Source organism: Manis javanica, chromosome 5 (genome assembly GCF_040802235.1).
Source record: "Manis javanica isolate MJ-LG chromosome 5, MJ_LKY, whole genome shotgun sequence".
NCBI lineage: Eukaryota > Metazoa > Chordata > Mammalia > Pholidota > Manidae > Manis > Manis javanica.
The window spans coordinates 149045024-149060048 of NC_133160.1; positions in this window are offsets into that span (position 1 = coordinate 149045024).

Sequence of the window (15025 nt, forward strand, 5' to 3'; positions counted from 1 at the left end):
CACGAGTGCCTCCTGGCAGAAGGGGCGGGGGTAAGTGGAGAGCATGCTCTGGCTGGAGAGGGAGAGCCGGAAAAGGAACCAGCTAGAGGGAGAGGAGCCCAGGGAGAGGGGGGTGCGTGGGGGTAGAGACAGCGCCGAGCAGCCATGGTTCAGAGGAAAGCATGGTCGGGGAGAGGGACTGAGCCGTGAGAAATAAACCTTTGATCCCCAGCCTACCCATTCCCTTGTCTTCCTTCGGTCTCATTGGATTCATAGGGAACTTGGCCTAGACGGGGAACCGCCTTCCTCTTGGAGCCACGACTTCCAATTCTAAACACTTGGAGCAGCTTCTCTGATCCCGCCAAACCCTGACTCACTCACCAGACTGATCCCCAGAAGTCAGGTGCGTGACATGAGGCCTCTACCTCCGGAGCAGGAAGATGATTCCAGCTGAGCCAAGCAGAGCTCCTGTCTTTGGATTTAGAATTGGAAGAGATACCAGTTTCCGCTGGATTTTTCTCTTCAACAGGAGACATGGCAGAACAGGATGAGCCATGTTGCTCCATATGGATTTAGTAGCAGGGAAAGCTGATCTGCAGGAAGGGCAGGAAAAGAAGGAAACATATGTCCAGAAAGAAGCAAAGGAAAGAGAGGGTAGGGGCTGTGGGAGGGAAAAGGGGACAGGGATGGGGAGAAAGGAAAAAAGGCGGGGGGGGGGGGGGGGAAGGAGAGGTACTTCCCAGAGCTGGAGGCTCCGATTTCTTTTTGCAATACCACACTGCTTCCCCATGAGTTCCAAAAACACACCTATGTCCCTAGAAAAAATTCTTTTGTGGGTTAATCTAGCTAAAGTTTGTTTTTACTATTTGCAACAAAGTGTTTCAATTTATGTGAACAGCTGCTTTCTGATTTATAATTCTTATCAAGTGAGTGGATGTATCTAAGATAGAGAGAGACTCTTGAGTAAAAACATGTGATTGCTTATTTACCAACTTTCATCAATACCCGGATATGTCTGGGCTTAAGAGGCACATTCCACTCCATAACTCCTGGGGAAAAAAGCACATTCTTTGACCAATTCTGGTTTAGAGATATCAGGTTCATGAGGTTTCTTAGGTCAGTAGATATATTAGGTGATTTTTTTAAGACTCAAGATTATTGGTCTGTTTATATGCACTTCCTGGACATTTTGGCCCTTCAGGGTATGTCTAATATAATAAATCAAAAACAACCCTTTGCCCCATGAACAGAGCTGAGAGATTGTCTTTTATTAAATTCTAATCCTGGGTAAGCTAAGAAAAAATTTCAGATCAAAATTAAAAGCTGGATAGGTTTCAAAAACTTTATTATTAGCTATTTTATCAATTGGAAATCTCAAAAACTCTGCATTCCTGACAAACCCCATGTACATCTGGTCTCTAATAGTCAGAGAGATCAACAGCAGTGCTGAAATATTTTGAAGGACGCCTGCCAAAAAGACAAAGTCAAATGATGATGTCTGGTTGCTTAAACCTAAGCAGCTAAATCTAGAGGGGAAAGTAAATTCCTCCAGGAAATGCCATGCAATTGAAGACAGAGCACTTCAAAAGTCCTGAGGAAAGGGTACCAGTCTTTAATATAAAGATTGATTAGAATGTAAGAACTCATAAGTGTTTCTCAAAAGGATACGGATGAGGAAATTTACACGGAAATCACTTCTAATCAGGGCAGAGGCCTGATGGATTGAATGCCGACTCACCTGGAGCCCTCAGAGATTCTGGTGGTAGGTTAGAAGTGGGATCACTTTTCTGCCCCTTAGATTTCAACTCAGAAGTGGCACAGCCAAGGGAGGAAAGAACAGTGTATTAATGTTGATTAATCATGACAAACATTTTATACTAATGTGAAGAGTTAGTAGGTTGTGAGATATATAGTAACTCTGTTCTATCTCCACAATTTTTCTGTAAAACTAGAAATATTCTATACAAAGTTTTTAAAAATATATATTACAAAAGAATAAGATAAGTGTTCCCTCTCCATATCATAAACTTCCTGAGGGCAAGAACACTGTGAATATACCCTCCTGTTCCCTTACACTGATATTAGCAGAGTGTCTAGAACATACTGGTATCTGGACAAGCTGTTTGAACAAATGAATGAACGCAGGACACTATGGTAATTATTAAAGTAACGCTGGATTTGAAGTGATGAATTATACCAGGGACCTTTAGGAAAGTTTTTATAAAATGATAACCAGTAATTTAGGAAAGGAATTATTGTACATGATGTATGGTCCATAAAGAGCAGAGTATATGGTAAAACCATGTTCATGCTTCATCTCCATTTTCAAATGGTATCGTGGTGCATAAGTATTTAACTCTCCTACCTTGTCTCAGACTTAGTATCTGCTGTTCCTATGGTTCAGTCATAATGGTCCTCAGCTCAACTTGTTCCTTAAATGGACCAATTTCCTTCTTATTTCAACATCTCAAACCAATGAATCCCCTACCTCCTTGCTTTCCCCCTCCCACCCTTACCTGATCTTATTCTCATTCAGTCTTCTCATTCAGATTAACTGTCACTTTGGTTCCCTGCCTCCTTGGACCAGGCTAGGTTTCTATTTATTTTTTTAACTATTTTATCAGTCCCTATTTTTGTTTTTCTCACCACAGTTCTCGTCATCATTGCAGATACACAGACACACCCACACACATTTCATACTGCCAATTCTATAAGAGCAAGGATTACATTAGTTTTGTTCACCTTTGTAACTCCTGCATCCAGCACACCGCATGGGAAATGGTAGGACACAATATATGCTTGTTATATCAGTCAGTGTATTAAAAAATACATTAATTAAATAGAAATAAAACATTTAAAATTTTTTGGAAAATAATAGACAAATGAGTATCACTTCAAACGCATCATTTCCTCTGTCAATTATGGTTTCCTTTAATCTTCCTTTAGCTGTTTACCATAGATTAAGATCTTCCTGTCACCAGCTTACTCTGAAATAATGTATTTTGCAATTGCCCCCTGATATTACCTCTCTATACATAATATCCTCTCAGTCCTTAAATTGCTTAATATAAGAAAGCCAGTACAGGGCACACATGGTAATCCTTTATGTGAACTGAAAATCCACATATACACAGAAAGAAATAATAAGAAAATATTCCCTACTGACCTTGCAGCCTACTTTAAATTTGCTTCAATTTAAGGGACTCCATGAAAGATAAAAGCTAAGTTTTTCTGCTCCATGTGGACATACTGCACTACATGAATTATTTGGCTTGGTTCAGTGTCTGAATCCAAAAATATCTCCTTATGTTATGGCTGCTGCTCTCTCGTACAAAATTAGCTGAACCATGGAGATAAGAATGTTCTCATGTCTCATATAAGACATGCACACTGTATACACACGTACATGAGGGAATGAATGGAGAGGAGCAAATGCAGGCTTTCTTAACATGGAGCACAAAAGCAATTCTGATCATAAATATTCTGCTGTCAATCTTCCCAGTCACAAGATCTTACAGAAATTTACCAGTACTAATTGAATTGAATTATATGCACTTGCAAAATCTGAAAGAAAAAAGTACTGAGGCTAAAAGTATTAATATATTTTAGCTTTTTTTAACCATTAAAAAAAAGGTTATTTTTTTTTCAGACATTTCACTTTGGAGAGTATCAGTAGTTCTATGAGAAACTGAATTTTGAGGACACCAAGAGTGGATATAGAAAAGATCCTACCTAAAAGCAAAATGGTTTAATTTGATCTTATCCTGATTCTATGTAGTCAGAGCCCTCTTCCAGTTAAATCTAATTGCCTCAGTTATTAAGAGAGCTTGTGCACTGTTACGAGTAATCCTATAGAATATTTAAAAGTCCCTAAAATCAGGTATGTTTAGTTTATTTACAACTCAAGGGGCTTCTAGAAAATGTAGCAACCTGTGGTTTTACTGAGCAATCACAGTGGATATTTGTGGAACTCTTCACTTTGTTACCCATAAAAACATTCTACAACTAAGGAGAAATTAAAACAACACAATTTAATTTAGGAAATTAACTAAAACCTCTATCTGCATGTATAACATATTGAACTATTTTAGGTGGCAAAAGATTAGGGAACATGAGGATATGTAAATACAATGAGCTTACAGTTTCATTCTAGTAAAATAATTCTTAAATCCGTGATTTAAGCCAATCTATTAAATCCTGGATAATTCTTACTTATTGAACAATTTTCCATTATGGGAACTTATAGTATTGCCCTCTAAAGGCAGGTTGCATATCAGTTTTTTAGAGTAACAAGACATCTACCTCTACAATGTCAACAGGACAAATATATATTCATAGAGGGGTTATTCTAAGCTGGGTGCCCTCTTGGACCAAGAAAAGAAAAATACAATCACTTTCTTACAGGCAACTTAATCTAGTAAGGCAGAGACATGTACTCAATTAATGTGATATGCATTTTAACAAAAACATGTAGACTATACAATAGGAACTTGTATGAAAGGGCAAATTCTACACCATTAAGGGTAGTTTCAGAGAGCTGTCCCTTGAATTAGGCCATGAGGAGAAGAAAGGTGTCTTCTAAAATTAGTACTGTAAAATTTATTCTAAGTCTAAAATTTATTCCCAGAGGAGGTTCAGAGATTATTTGATCCTTCCCAATCATACTTACCTCTGTATCTGACATACAGGAGACCTTGATTTTTAAAAATATTGATTGATTGGCTGATTATTAAGATACAAGTGACATGAGAGAGATTGGAGGCTGAACCAATGGAAGTAAAAGAAAACAGGAAAAAGACCAAGAGAAAGAAATGGTTGAAAAGCAAAGGTGATCAAATGTTAACAACCATTTAATGAGTAGTCATTTGATACCAGCTGCTTCTTTACATTCTTTACAACCCTCACCACAACCACAAAGTTGATACAGTTTTTGCCTTTTGTGGGTAAGAAAAGTGAGTTCTCAATAGGTTAAGGTACATAGGTTAAGGGGTCTCAGGGCCCCCCTGCCAGTGAGAGGAACTGGGATTCATGACCTGTCTCTCCCATATCACCCCCATCTAGAAGACAGTGTCTGCCATGGCTGCAGTATCATTCGGGGTTTAACTTCTGTGTAAGAAAACTGAGCATTGTGAGCAGTATTATAGCAAATTTTAGTTGGTTGATTGCAATGAAACACAGGTGGAAAACCCTGTGATTTGTATATGTTAAAGACATTCTGAAAAATGCACGCTCTACTGTGTCCAACTTTCATGGTTAAAAATCTTCCCTCCTGCACTACTTTTATAGTTAATTTAAATACATACACAGTGACAGAAAAGAGAGGATCGCATATATTCCAGTGGTATGACAGGTTGCTGATCCTCATCTCATCACAAATATACATCTTAACACTTTTTAAAACTGAATTTAAAAAACAAGAGAACAAAGTAGGCTCTAATTCAGGGTGCCAGCATTAACCTAGAAATTCTTTTCCTTTGTCCTATTAGATAACCATGACACAATAACAGATTGTGGCTCAACTTTATTACTTTTACATGCTTCATTAGCTTAAAGAAATTTAAGAGGAAATAATCTTTGCACATATTATATTTCTATGAAAAGGACCTCAATCTCTTGAGCTGGAAATCTCTTCACAAGATTTTATTGCCCTTACATTTAATGAAGAAGAAATCAAATTACTTTTATTTTGAAGGGTAAAAAAAACCATCAGATGATGTATTTAGATATCTAATTAAAATGCTTATGTACCTTGCCTAATTAAAACTAGACTCTATTCAAAATAACAGGACATCTAATGCATCTATTTATAAGTAACTCAGACAAAATGCCTGGAAAACAGGAGAAGCAAAGTATCTGAGCTCTGTGCCTTAACCTTCAAGCCCCTCCTATCTTTTCACAGGAAAACCCTGTCCTAACAGAGCATTTAAAAAGATTTCTAATTGTGGCATAGCCTAAAGAAAAGTATCTAAAGCTGAGTTTGATTCCCCCGACCCTGAGTGTTGTGACCACAACCCAGAAATGCATTAGTCATGCTAGGATTAGAAGATGGCCTTTTTTTTAAAGGACTTCAAGGATCTCACAAATGCAAAATTCACCCAAAGAGCCTGCTTATTCTTTATTTACTTAAATGTCTTTAATCACAGAAAGACCCTCTATCTTAAAAGACAGAAACTATTTGTAAAAACCCTAAATAAATGTTAGATGAATTCTGGGGCATGCCATAACATTCCTAAATAGTTGAATGAATGATATAGGATAATGAAATTTTGCCTAGAACATGGAAGAACTCAAACTTGATTTCAACACTCAACAAAAACTTTTGCAGAACCGAGTTCAAAATCCATTAAGTTGCAATCTGTTATATTCATTGTCATTACAAATTCTCAGATAAGATTCATGGTACTCTCAGTGTTTGAATATTAACAGCTATAATTTTAGGACCAAAAAAGATGTAAAAAAGCATGTTTAACTGCAATAATTCTGTGTACCCCCCATGGAAATTACAGATGTCTATACGTGTTTGTGAGAAAAGCACTTTTTTTTTTATAACATAATAGGACAAAGTTTAGAATGGAGAAGTAACCTTGTGAATTTGTTCTTTCTAAAACAGGCTAAAATTTCTGAGCATGTTCACAATGAAAATTTGGAAGCCATTTATTTGCAGAAATATTACATTACAGAATAGACTATTAAGAATAACACTTCCAGTAATGCATTCTGTAAATCAGTTAAAATGTCTTCCTTGCTCTTTTCTTTCCTACCTCCTTCCTTCCCTCCCTCCATCCCTCCCTCTCTCCCTTCCTTCCTTCTGTCATCACATGTTACTTGGCATCAATTATGTGCCACGAACTGGGTTAGTTTCTGGTGATACATGCTGAATAATGTAGACATTCTCTCTGTCCTTTGGAAACTTAGAATCTTAAATTGAAGAATCTGTCCATTTAATTGATCCTAGTGGTTAATTGAATCCATCCTGGAGACTATAAAAATAAGTTACACTCTTCTTGTTCAAGTTCATGAACATTTGGTTAGTAAGTTAATGCCATCCACAATCAAAATCAACTCCATTTATAAATCAGTTCTACTTAACCTTAATGATTGGTTATTCACTGATAGTTCAATCCCAGGATTCCTCCAGATTTTCTTTAGGATTCAGAAAAAATGTATATATATATAATAACCCTTGAAAGAGCATTATCACCACTTAATTAGCTTAAACTTGCTTCAGGTTTGCTTTGTTTAAGTGAGTCCTTGTAATTCCAAAATTGACTATGTGACACAGCTCTAAGATTTGAATACTCATATTGATTGACTTGGGTTTATTTTTTGCACGTCCTGTATCTTGAATTTTTATTAATCTCAGCTTTGAAGTTTGACCTATATCAATTATAAACAAACAGACTTAGAGAAGTTATAATTCACAGAAATTCAGTAGTCTTCAGTAGGCCAAAAACTAAAGTCACAGAATCTCCAGAATTATTTAAGTCTCCTTGCAAAGATGCAGTTCCACAAAACTCTGTACTCTATTCACTTGGGATGTCCTCTGAGGTCAGCTTCTCCCTGGACTCTGAAGGGCCACTAGATTATTCAAGATAGTGAGTTGCCTCTGACTTAGAGGAAACATTTTTGGAAAGAGATGTTCCTCCAAAGCATTAGAAAATCTTTCTCCAGCTTCTGAGCAAGTGTTTAAAAATAGTCAACCATTCTTCTGTGTCTGAAGGGCTGTAGTAAATGTGACTGCTGTAGTCAGTGAGGTGGTTTAGCATAGTGGTGAAGGGCACAGACTCCAGAGGTCAATAACCTGGGTTTAAATTTGCAGTTCACTATTAGGTGATCTTGGGCAATTTGCTGAAATTTTCTGTGTCTTGCTTTCCTCACCTGAAAAATGAGATGATGATAATTATTTCACAGAGCTGTTTTGAAGGCAAAACAACTTGATATTAATTAGTAGAGCTCTTGAAATAGTGGTATAGTTTTGGTACTAAGTCATATGTACGTATATGTATATGTTTATGTATGTATATCTGAATTACTTTATGATAACTGGAAAATTAGCTGTCATCGAATTGAGCAGAAGAAGACAGGAATACTCAAATAACCACATGTTTAAATTTCATCTTTTCCTTATTATAGACAGGCATAGTTGCTGCATGAATGGAAACATCAAGAAAAACAAGCTAAACAAGAAAGGTTAGCACTAAACTCAAATAGCCAAGAACACCAGAGCAGCCATGAGAATTACAGTGGAAAGTCATCTAAAAGTTTTCATTCCAGACTGTGCTGTACGTACAGGCAATAAAAGAATCACTCGGGGTAATGAGCACTTCCGTTTTCGCCAAAAGCAGGTCAGAGGCATTATTCTATCTCTTAGTTATCCCAGTGAGCTCTGGGTGGAGGAAATAGTGACAAATGTGTCATCCTTATTGATCACTCTCATGATATAGGAGCAACTAAGCAAAAGTCATACAAAATTTCAAGGAGGAGCCCACTGATCATTACCACATAGATAAGGAACTATCTTTGTTTCCGCCCCAGCTCTAAGCCTAAATTCACAAAGTGATGTAACAGAAGAGCAGATTCGAAAAGAATAGGACCTTGTGGTCTTTTTACATATTTGTCAACAGTGTTGGCTTCTTCTGCCTCCTCAATAACTTGCTAAAATTTCAAATTATTTTCAGGGGATGTTATAGTTTATGAGAACCTATTATGGATTTCATTCTAGATAGTCACATCTATATTATCTTTTTTTTTTCTAAATACAGTGGGTAATTATTAAGATGGTCAAAAGTCAACAAAATTTCCTTCTGACTTTAAATCTCACTGTTGTCTAAATAGTTTTGGCTGCTGCCCTTTGACTTTCCTATATTTACCGCATTGCTCCTATCATTTAAATACTCTTTTTGTTTCCATTAAATAAAAAAGACGGAAAAATATGAAGGAAAGTACCATTTTCTCTTATAATACTCTTGGCATTTCCATTGAATCAAAGGAATCAAGTATAAAAAGCAGAAAATGACTTTTTAGACAGGAACTAAGTGGTTCTTAATGTCCTTGGTTTATTGTGTTTAATAAGAACCATTTAAGTTGTTGTACCTACCATTCTATGTTACACTTTATCTTGGTGAAAAATTTTAAAATATCAGGAAAATGTTGTTTACACAAAATTAAAGTCAGTACATACAGGTTTTTTCAAATTCATGTGTCAGTTGTAGCAATTGATTCACTTTAATCTCACTGACAGCTTGTAATTTCCTGTTAAAATAAAAGACTTTTTCAGAACTATTTGTCAAAAATGCAATATGAATCATTCTGGAGTCCAAATTATCATGCAAATTATCAATCTCTCAAATATTTTGCTTTTTCTCAATAACTAAAATGGCTAGAACATTCAAGGCTAAGTTAAAAGCATGTGCTATTGAGTAGTGATTGTTTCTTTTTAACCTATCTCAGCAAGGAGAGAGGAAGGAGCAGAGGGAGGGGAGAAGGGGGGAACAGAGGAGTGAAAGACAGACAGAAGGACACTGGGAGGGGAGGGGAAGAAAGGAGAGAGAAGGGAGGGGAGGAAAGGATGAAAGAAAGAAGGCAGGGAAGAAAATAAAGGGTATGGAGGGCTCTGGGAGAGTGGGGAGACCTGGAGAAGGAAACAAACATACACACACAGGAGAGAGAGAGGGAGAGAGTTCTTTCTAACAATTTCTTCAACGCATGTATATAAAATTACTTCTAGTTCAGAACATGAATAACCTTCCACATTCTTTTTGTTCTGAAATGGTGTACTGGATTAGGAAAAACTTGTCTTTATGTTTTTACACAAAAATTCTGCATTAGTATGTATCATGTAAGATGCCACAAAACATGTATTTCTCAATAGTCAACACTCTGGCCTAGAATTTGGCCAGATTAAAGAATGACTATACGAGAGCAGTGGTTTCAACCAGGCAATTTTGCCCCTTGCCCTATTCTGGTGCAGAGTGATGGGGAGGAATATTTGGCAATGTCTGGAGACACGTTTTATTGTCATGACAGAAGAGTAGATGCTACTGGCACTAGTGGGTAGAAGCCAGCTGGAACACTCTGCGATGCCCAGGGCAGCCCCTCACAGCACAGACTTATTGAGGCCAAGATGTTAATGTCACTGTGGAGAAATCTTGCTCTAGAAAGAAACTCATTCTGTCCTCATCATGTGTGCTAAGTTAACGAAAGAAAATGCTCTGCACGAAGCACAAATACTGAGCAAGATTTGAAAGTCTGCATTGAAAAATGAGAGGGGATGGTGTTTAAACACTTAGAAAGATGGGCCTTGAAGTCATTCTGATATGGTTTGGGACTCCCAGATCTTTCAGATAATAGCCAAACAAATAATTTATCTTGATTGAGATTTTATGTCTTCATCTGAAAATGGAAAAAGTAAAAACTGGTATGTATATTTATTCATGCATAATAATAGGATGGTATTAAATTTAGAGCCTGGAACATGGATAGTTGATATATGTCTGTGGCCTTTATTACTGTGATTGTTGTTATCATTCTGAAAACATAAAATTAAACTCATATTAAGAAATGTCTAGGCCTCCCACCAATTTCTCTCCTATCCCTACAAGTTAACTAAGGTTAACATCACTTACATTATAACTTATGAAGGAGAAATCTAAGTAAATTTATTTTTCATCACCTGCACAGGACCTGCCAACATCTCATTCCTTTCTAACTCTTCACATATTTATAGACATATTTCACTAGTTCACCATGACATATTATTCTTTATTGTAAGGTCCTTAATCACTGGCTAGGTTTTAAAATAATATTACAGCTAGGTGTGTGGGTGGCTATTTACCTTCAGGTGAACAATTAACATGGTATTCATGCCATCTTCTATATGTAGAAATTGAAATGCTGCATAAAAACAGTAAAAAGAGTAGACAGAAGGTGTGTGAGTTTGTACTGTATTAATTAGTTATTGGATATAAAACTCACAACATATTAATGAGTAATGATACTAAGTTTAAAACAAAGTATATTTTGGTATATATTAATTTACATTATTCTCAAAGCAACACTAGGAATAGGTATTTTTTCTCGTATATTACAGATTCCAAAACACATACTCCAAGTTATGCCAAAGTGTAGGGAAGCAAATTGCAAATAAAGGTTTTATTTCCACCTTTTTGTTTATTCTTTGCATTAGTATAAATCACCTTTCCATGAACAATGAATTAATCAGCAATATTAATCAGCAATAAGTCACTCAAAATTAGTTCATTAGTGAATGTTGAGACTGTTGAAATATGTTGAATGATTTAGCAGAAAAATGTGCTCAATTTCTTCCAAGAATGTTATTCCATAACTACATGTAATGTCACTCTTGAAATCCTTTAGTATTGGAACAAAATTTTTCTTATTAAAAAGAGACTTCAAAAGCAAAGACAAGATACTATCGTATTTTATCAATCTTGGGAGTCTTGGGTGTCACTATTCTCACTAGCATTTGTGTAACAGGAGATCTCAGAAAGATGCTAAGAAACCTTTATTTTTTAATTAAATTAAATTAAATCAAATAATTTATTTACTTGTTTTAATTATTTTTATTGAAGTATGGTTGCTATACAATATTATATTGGTTTTAGGTATACAAGGTAGTCATTTGACAGTTATCTACGTTATTAAATGCTCTCCCCATAAGTGTAATTACTGTCAACATAGAAAGATATTACAATATTACTGACTATATTCTCTATGCTGTACTATCATCCCATAACTAATTTATATTATAATTGAGATTTTCTGCCTCTTTATTCCCCTTCACTTATTTTTTTCCTCCAACCCCCCTTTCCCATGGCAACCACCAGTCTCTTCTCTCAGTCTGTGAGTTTATGTTTCTTTCGTTCATTTGTTTTGTTTTGCTTTTTCGATTCCATATATAAGCGAAATTCTCTGCCTGGCTTACTTCAGTTTGCATGATTCCCTGTAGCCATCCATGTTGTTTCAGATGGCAAGATTTCTTTCTTTCTTATGGTTGAACAATATTCCATTTTATATATGCACATCTTCTTTATTCATTCACCTATTGATGGACATTTAGGTTGCTTCCACATGTGCTGCTGTAAGTAATGTGGCAATAAATATCATGTACATGTATTTTTTTAACCAATGATTTTGTTTTAGATTCTCTATCTCTCTCTGCATATATAACATGATCAATGGATGGGGCTGTCAATAAATGCAAGAAGCAAATATTCTACCAAAGAAATGAAAGAAAAAAGAATCCTTTGTAGTCAAACAATCCCTTGTGGGTTTTTCTGATAAAAACAAACAAACAACAACAAGACCAAATTCCTCTGGATTCAAGAAAGAAAATAAGCAAATGTATATTAATCATTCATAAATAAATTCATTCTTCTGCTAAGAGAAAGTGTAGGATGTGGAATAAAAAGCCAGGAATATTTTGTGAAATTCTCTCCTGTATGAAATCATAAATGATGATATTTATCTCCCAAATCAGAGTTTCAAGGAATAGAGAGATAATTTTGAGCTGTAATAATCAGAGAAAGCAGTAGAGAATCTAGGGCTAAATTAGGATTTGTACAATGGGCAGGATTTGGACAAAATTTGGTGTAATACATGTTTTGGAATGGGAGGAAATGATCTAGAAACTGAAATACACAAGGCAAGTTCAGAAACTGTGAATATTCCTAATCAGGGCACAGAGTGGCCATGAAGAGTTTGAGGCAGACACAACTGGAAAGGTAGAAAGATAAAACAGTCTGAACAGAATGCTGAGAACATGCATCTGTTTTTTCTGTTTTCATGTGTTGACTTTTTCTTCACTCAGTGTTATTAAGCCTTCATTGCAGATATGAGGATTAAAATATTCAATGAAAGGCAGGCAGTAGGTGAACTCCTATAGGGATTTTTGGAAACAGCTCTGGGGCTCTAGGTTGCAGACACCATGGAATACTTTTAGGGTGCTGCGATCAGAATCAATAAGCTCAAGCCATTTCTGTCCTTAGGTCCTCTAAATTGGAGAAAGGATCAAATTGACCCAATATGAATCACCTTCCCAATACGTGGTCAGGGTAAATGGAGAGCTTTAAACTCACAAAGGAAAACTGAGGTGATTTTACAAAAAGACAATAGTACTGTTTGGAACGAATTTGATTCAGAGACACAGGGAAGTCAGAGTGAGAGGTAAGGAAGGAGTTCCTTAAAATGAGAGCAGCAGGGACTGGAAGCTGCCTTGCAGGCAGCAGAGAGTAAGGAAGAACAGAGACATAAGGGGAGTTTACTGAACTGCTTGTAGGTATAGGGCAGATCTCTTGCCAACTTCTAAAGACAGTGTCACCTGGCATCCCATGTCACCTGGAGTCCAGTGTCTGCTTGTATCTGCATAGTGTGGGAACTGAGTCCCTAACACCCCAGGATTTGGGGGAGCTGCAGAGCACTGGATGGAATGAGATTATGTTCTGAGAACTTCCCGGTGGCAAAGAAATGAGACTTTTCAGGCAGGCTACTAAAGAGCATGATTGCATAGCTGCAGTTCTGTCCAGGTCACCCAGGCAATGGGAACTTACAAGCCCAAATCAGAGTGCTTAGCAGCCCCTCCTTACTTATCTGAAATTGGACAGAGACTGAGTGAAGACTTAAGCTTAAGTCTGAAGGATAGGAAGAAATACCAAAGTAACAAATGCTTAACCGTTGGTAGAGCGCAGAGACAAAACATTATAAATTGAGCAATGATAAGTTATTTAAGGCAAATTTGGGTGCACACTTGAAGAAGGGGCAGTGTGGGAAACCTCAGAGAAGAGGTGCCCATAAGGGTTTAGGGTCTGGGGTTTTATAGGACTTTTTTGGGTAGGAGTCAGCATAAGGAATGATGTATACAGGTGATTTAAAATTTCTTTGAAGTTTTGTCTTAAGAATAGGCTTATTTAGGTGACTGTGTTGGTCTGGATCCTGGCATTCTTTGTCCACATAGGTTTATTTACACTTCTGAGGTCTGTCTCCTGCCCTGGTTACAGAGTGACTTGATTAAGGGGAAGAAAGAAGAGGAAAAATCAGCATATAGGTTAAGTCAAAAAATAAGCTGGGCCTTTTAGCAGGCTGAAGTAAATTTTGTAATGACATGATCTAATCGACACAATGAAGACATGGGCTGCACTCTGATACTTTTCTTTACCTGAGGAGTACAGGGACATTCCAAGTTGCTCCTGGCCTTTGGAGCTTCAGCTGATCAACTCATTAACTCTGAAAGTCTTTTCTGGTTCTCTAGTTTTATCTGATTAATGCTTTGAGTCTTTTTTACTGAGCTTTACTGGCTTTATTCTCTCTCTATCCACTCATATCTATCGTTCTGCCTAATAGAAGGAGTGGTTGGTCAACAAAAAGAGTAAGTGTCTAATATTAATTATGTATCAAAACAGTGCAGAAGGAAGATTAAGTCATATGCAGGGTGGGGGTAAGAATGGGAATAAGAAGTGGCACCTGCAAGACTGCTGTATTATGGGATGTAAGGACTCCTGCCCTTCCTCGTTATTTTGCCCTGTGAATACTGAAGATTTGCAGGTACAACCTCTGATATCTCCATTTTCTTACTTTTAACTTTTAGCACTGCTGTTCCCTTGAAATACTCATTTTTCTCTGATTATTTACTTTTAACCCTTCCGTGTTAACCTTTAATGAGCCTTCTTTATCAGCCTCCTCAGTTGCCCCAAACCAGTTTGTTTGTTTTAACGTCCCAGAATCTTATATATGCATTTCTCTTCTGTGGTATTATAGTTGCATCTATTATTATCACTATTCCAATTAACTTGCCTCTTAAATTTATGGAGTATGTCTTATTCAACTTTGCATCTTTAGCATCAAGCATAGCTGCAAATGTCGAAAAAAATGTATATTGTATATGATATGATGCTGTAACCACTTTCTAAAAGTCACTGAAAACAGCAGATTTAGGGATTTCCTTGTGGTTAAGTTATCACATTTTGTTATAATAAATAATCATTCAGTTCCCCGAGGGACAGTGCTTCAGCTATTGAGATGGACCCTGAAC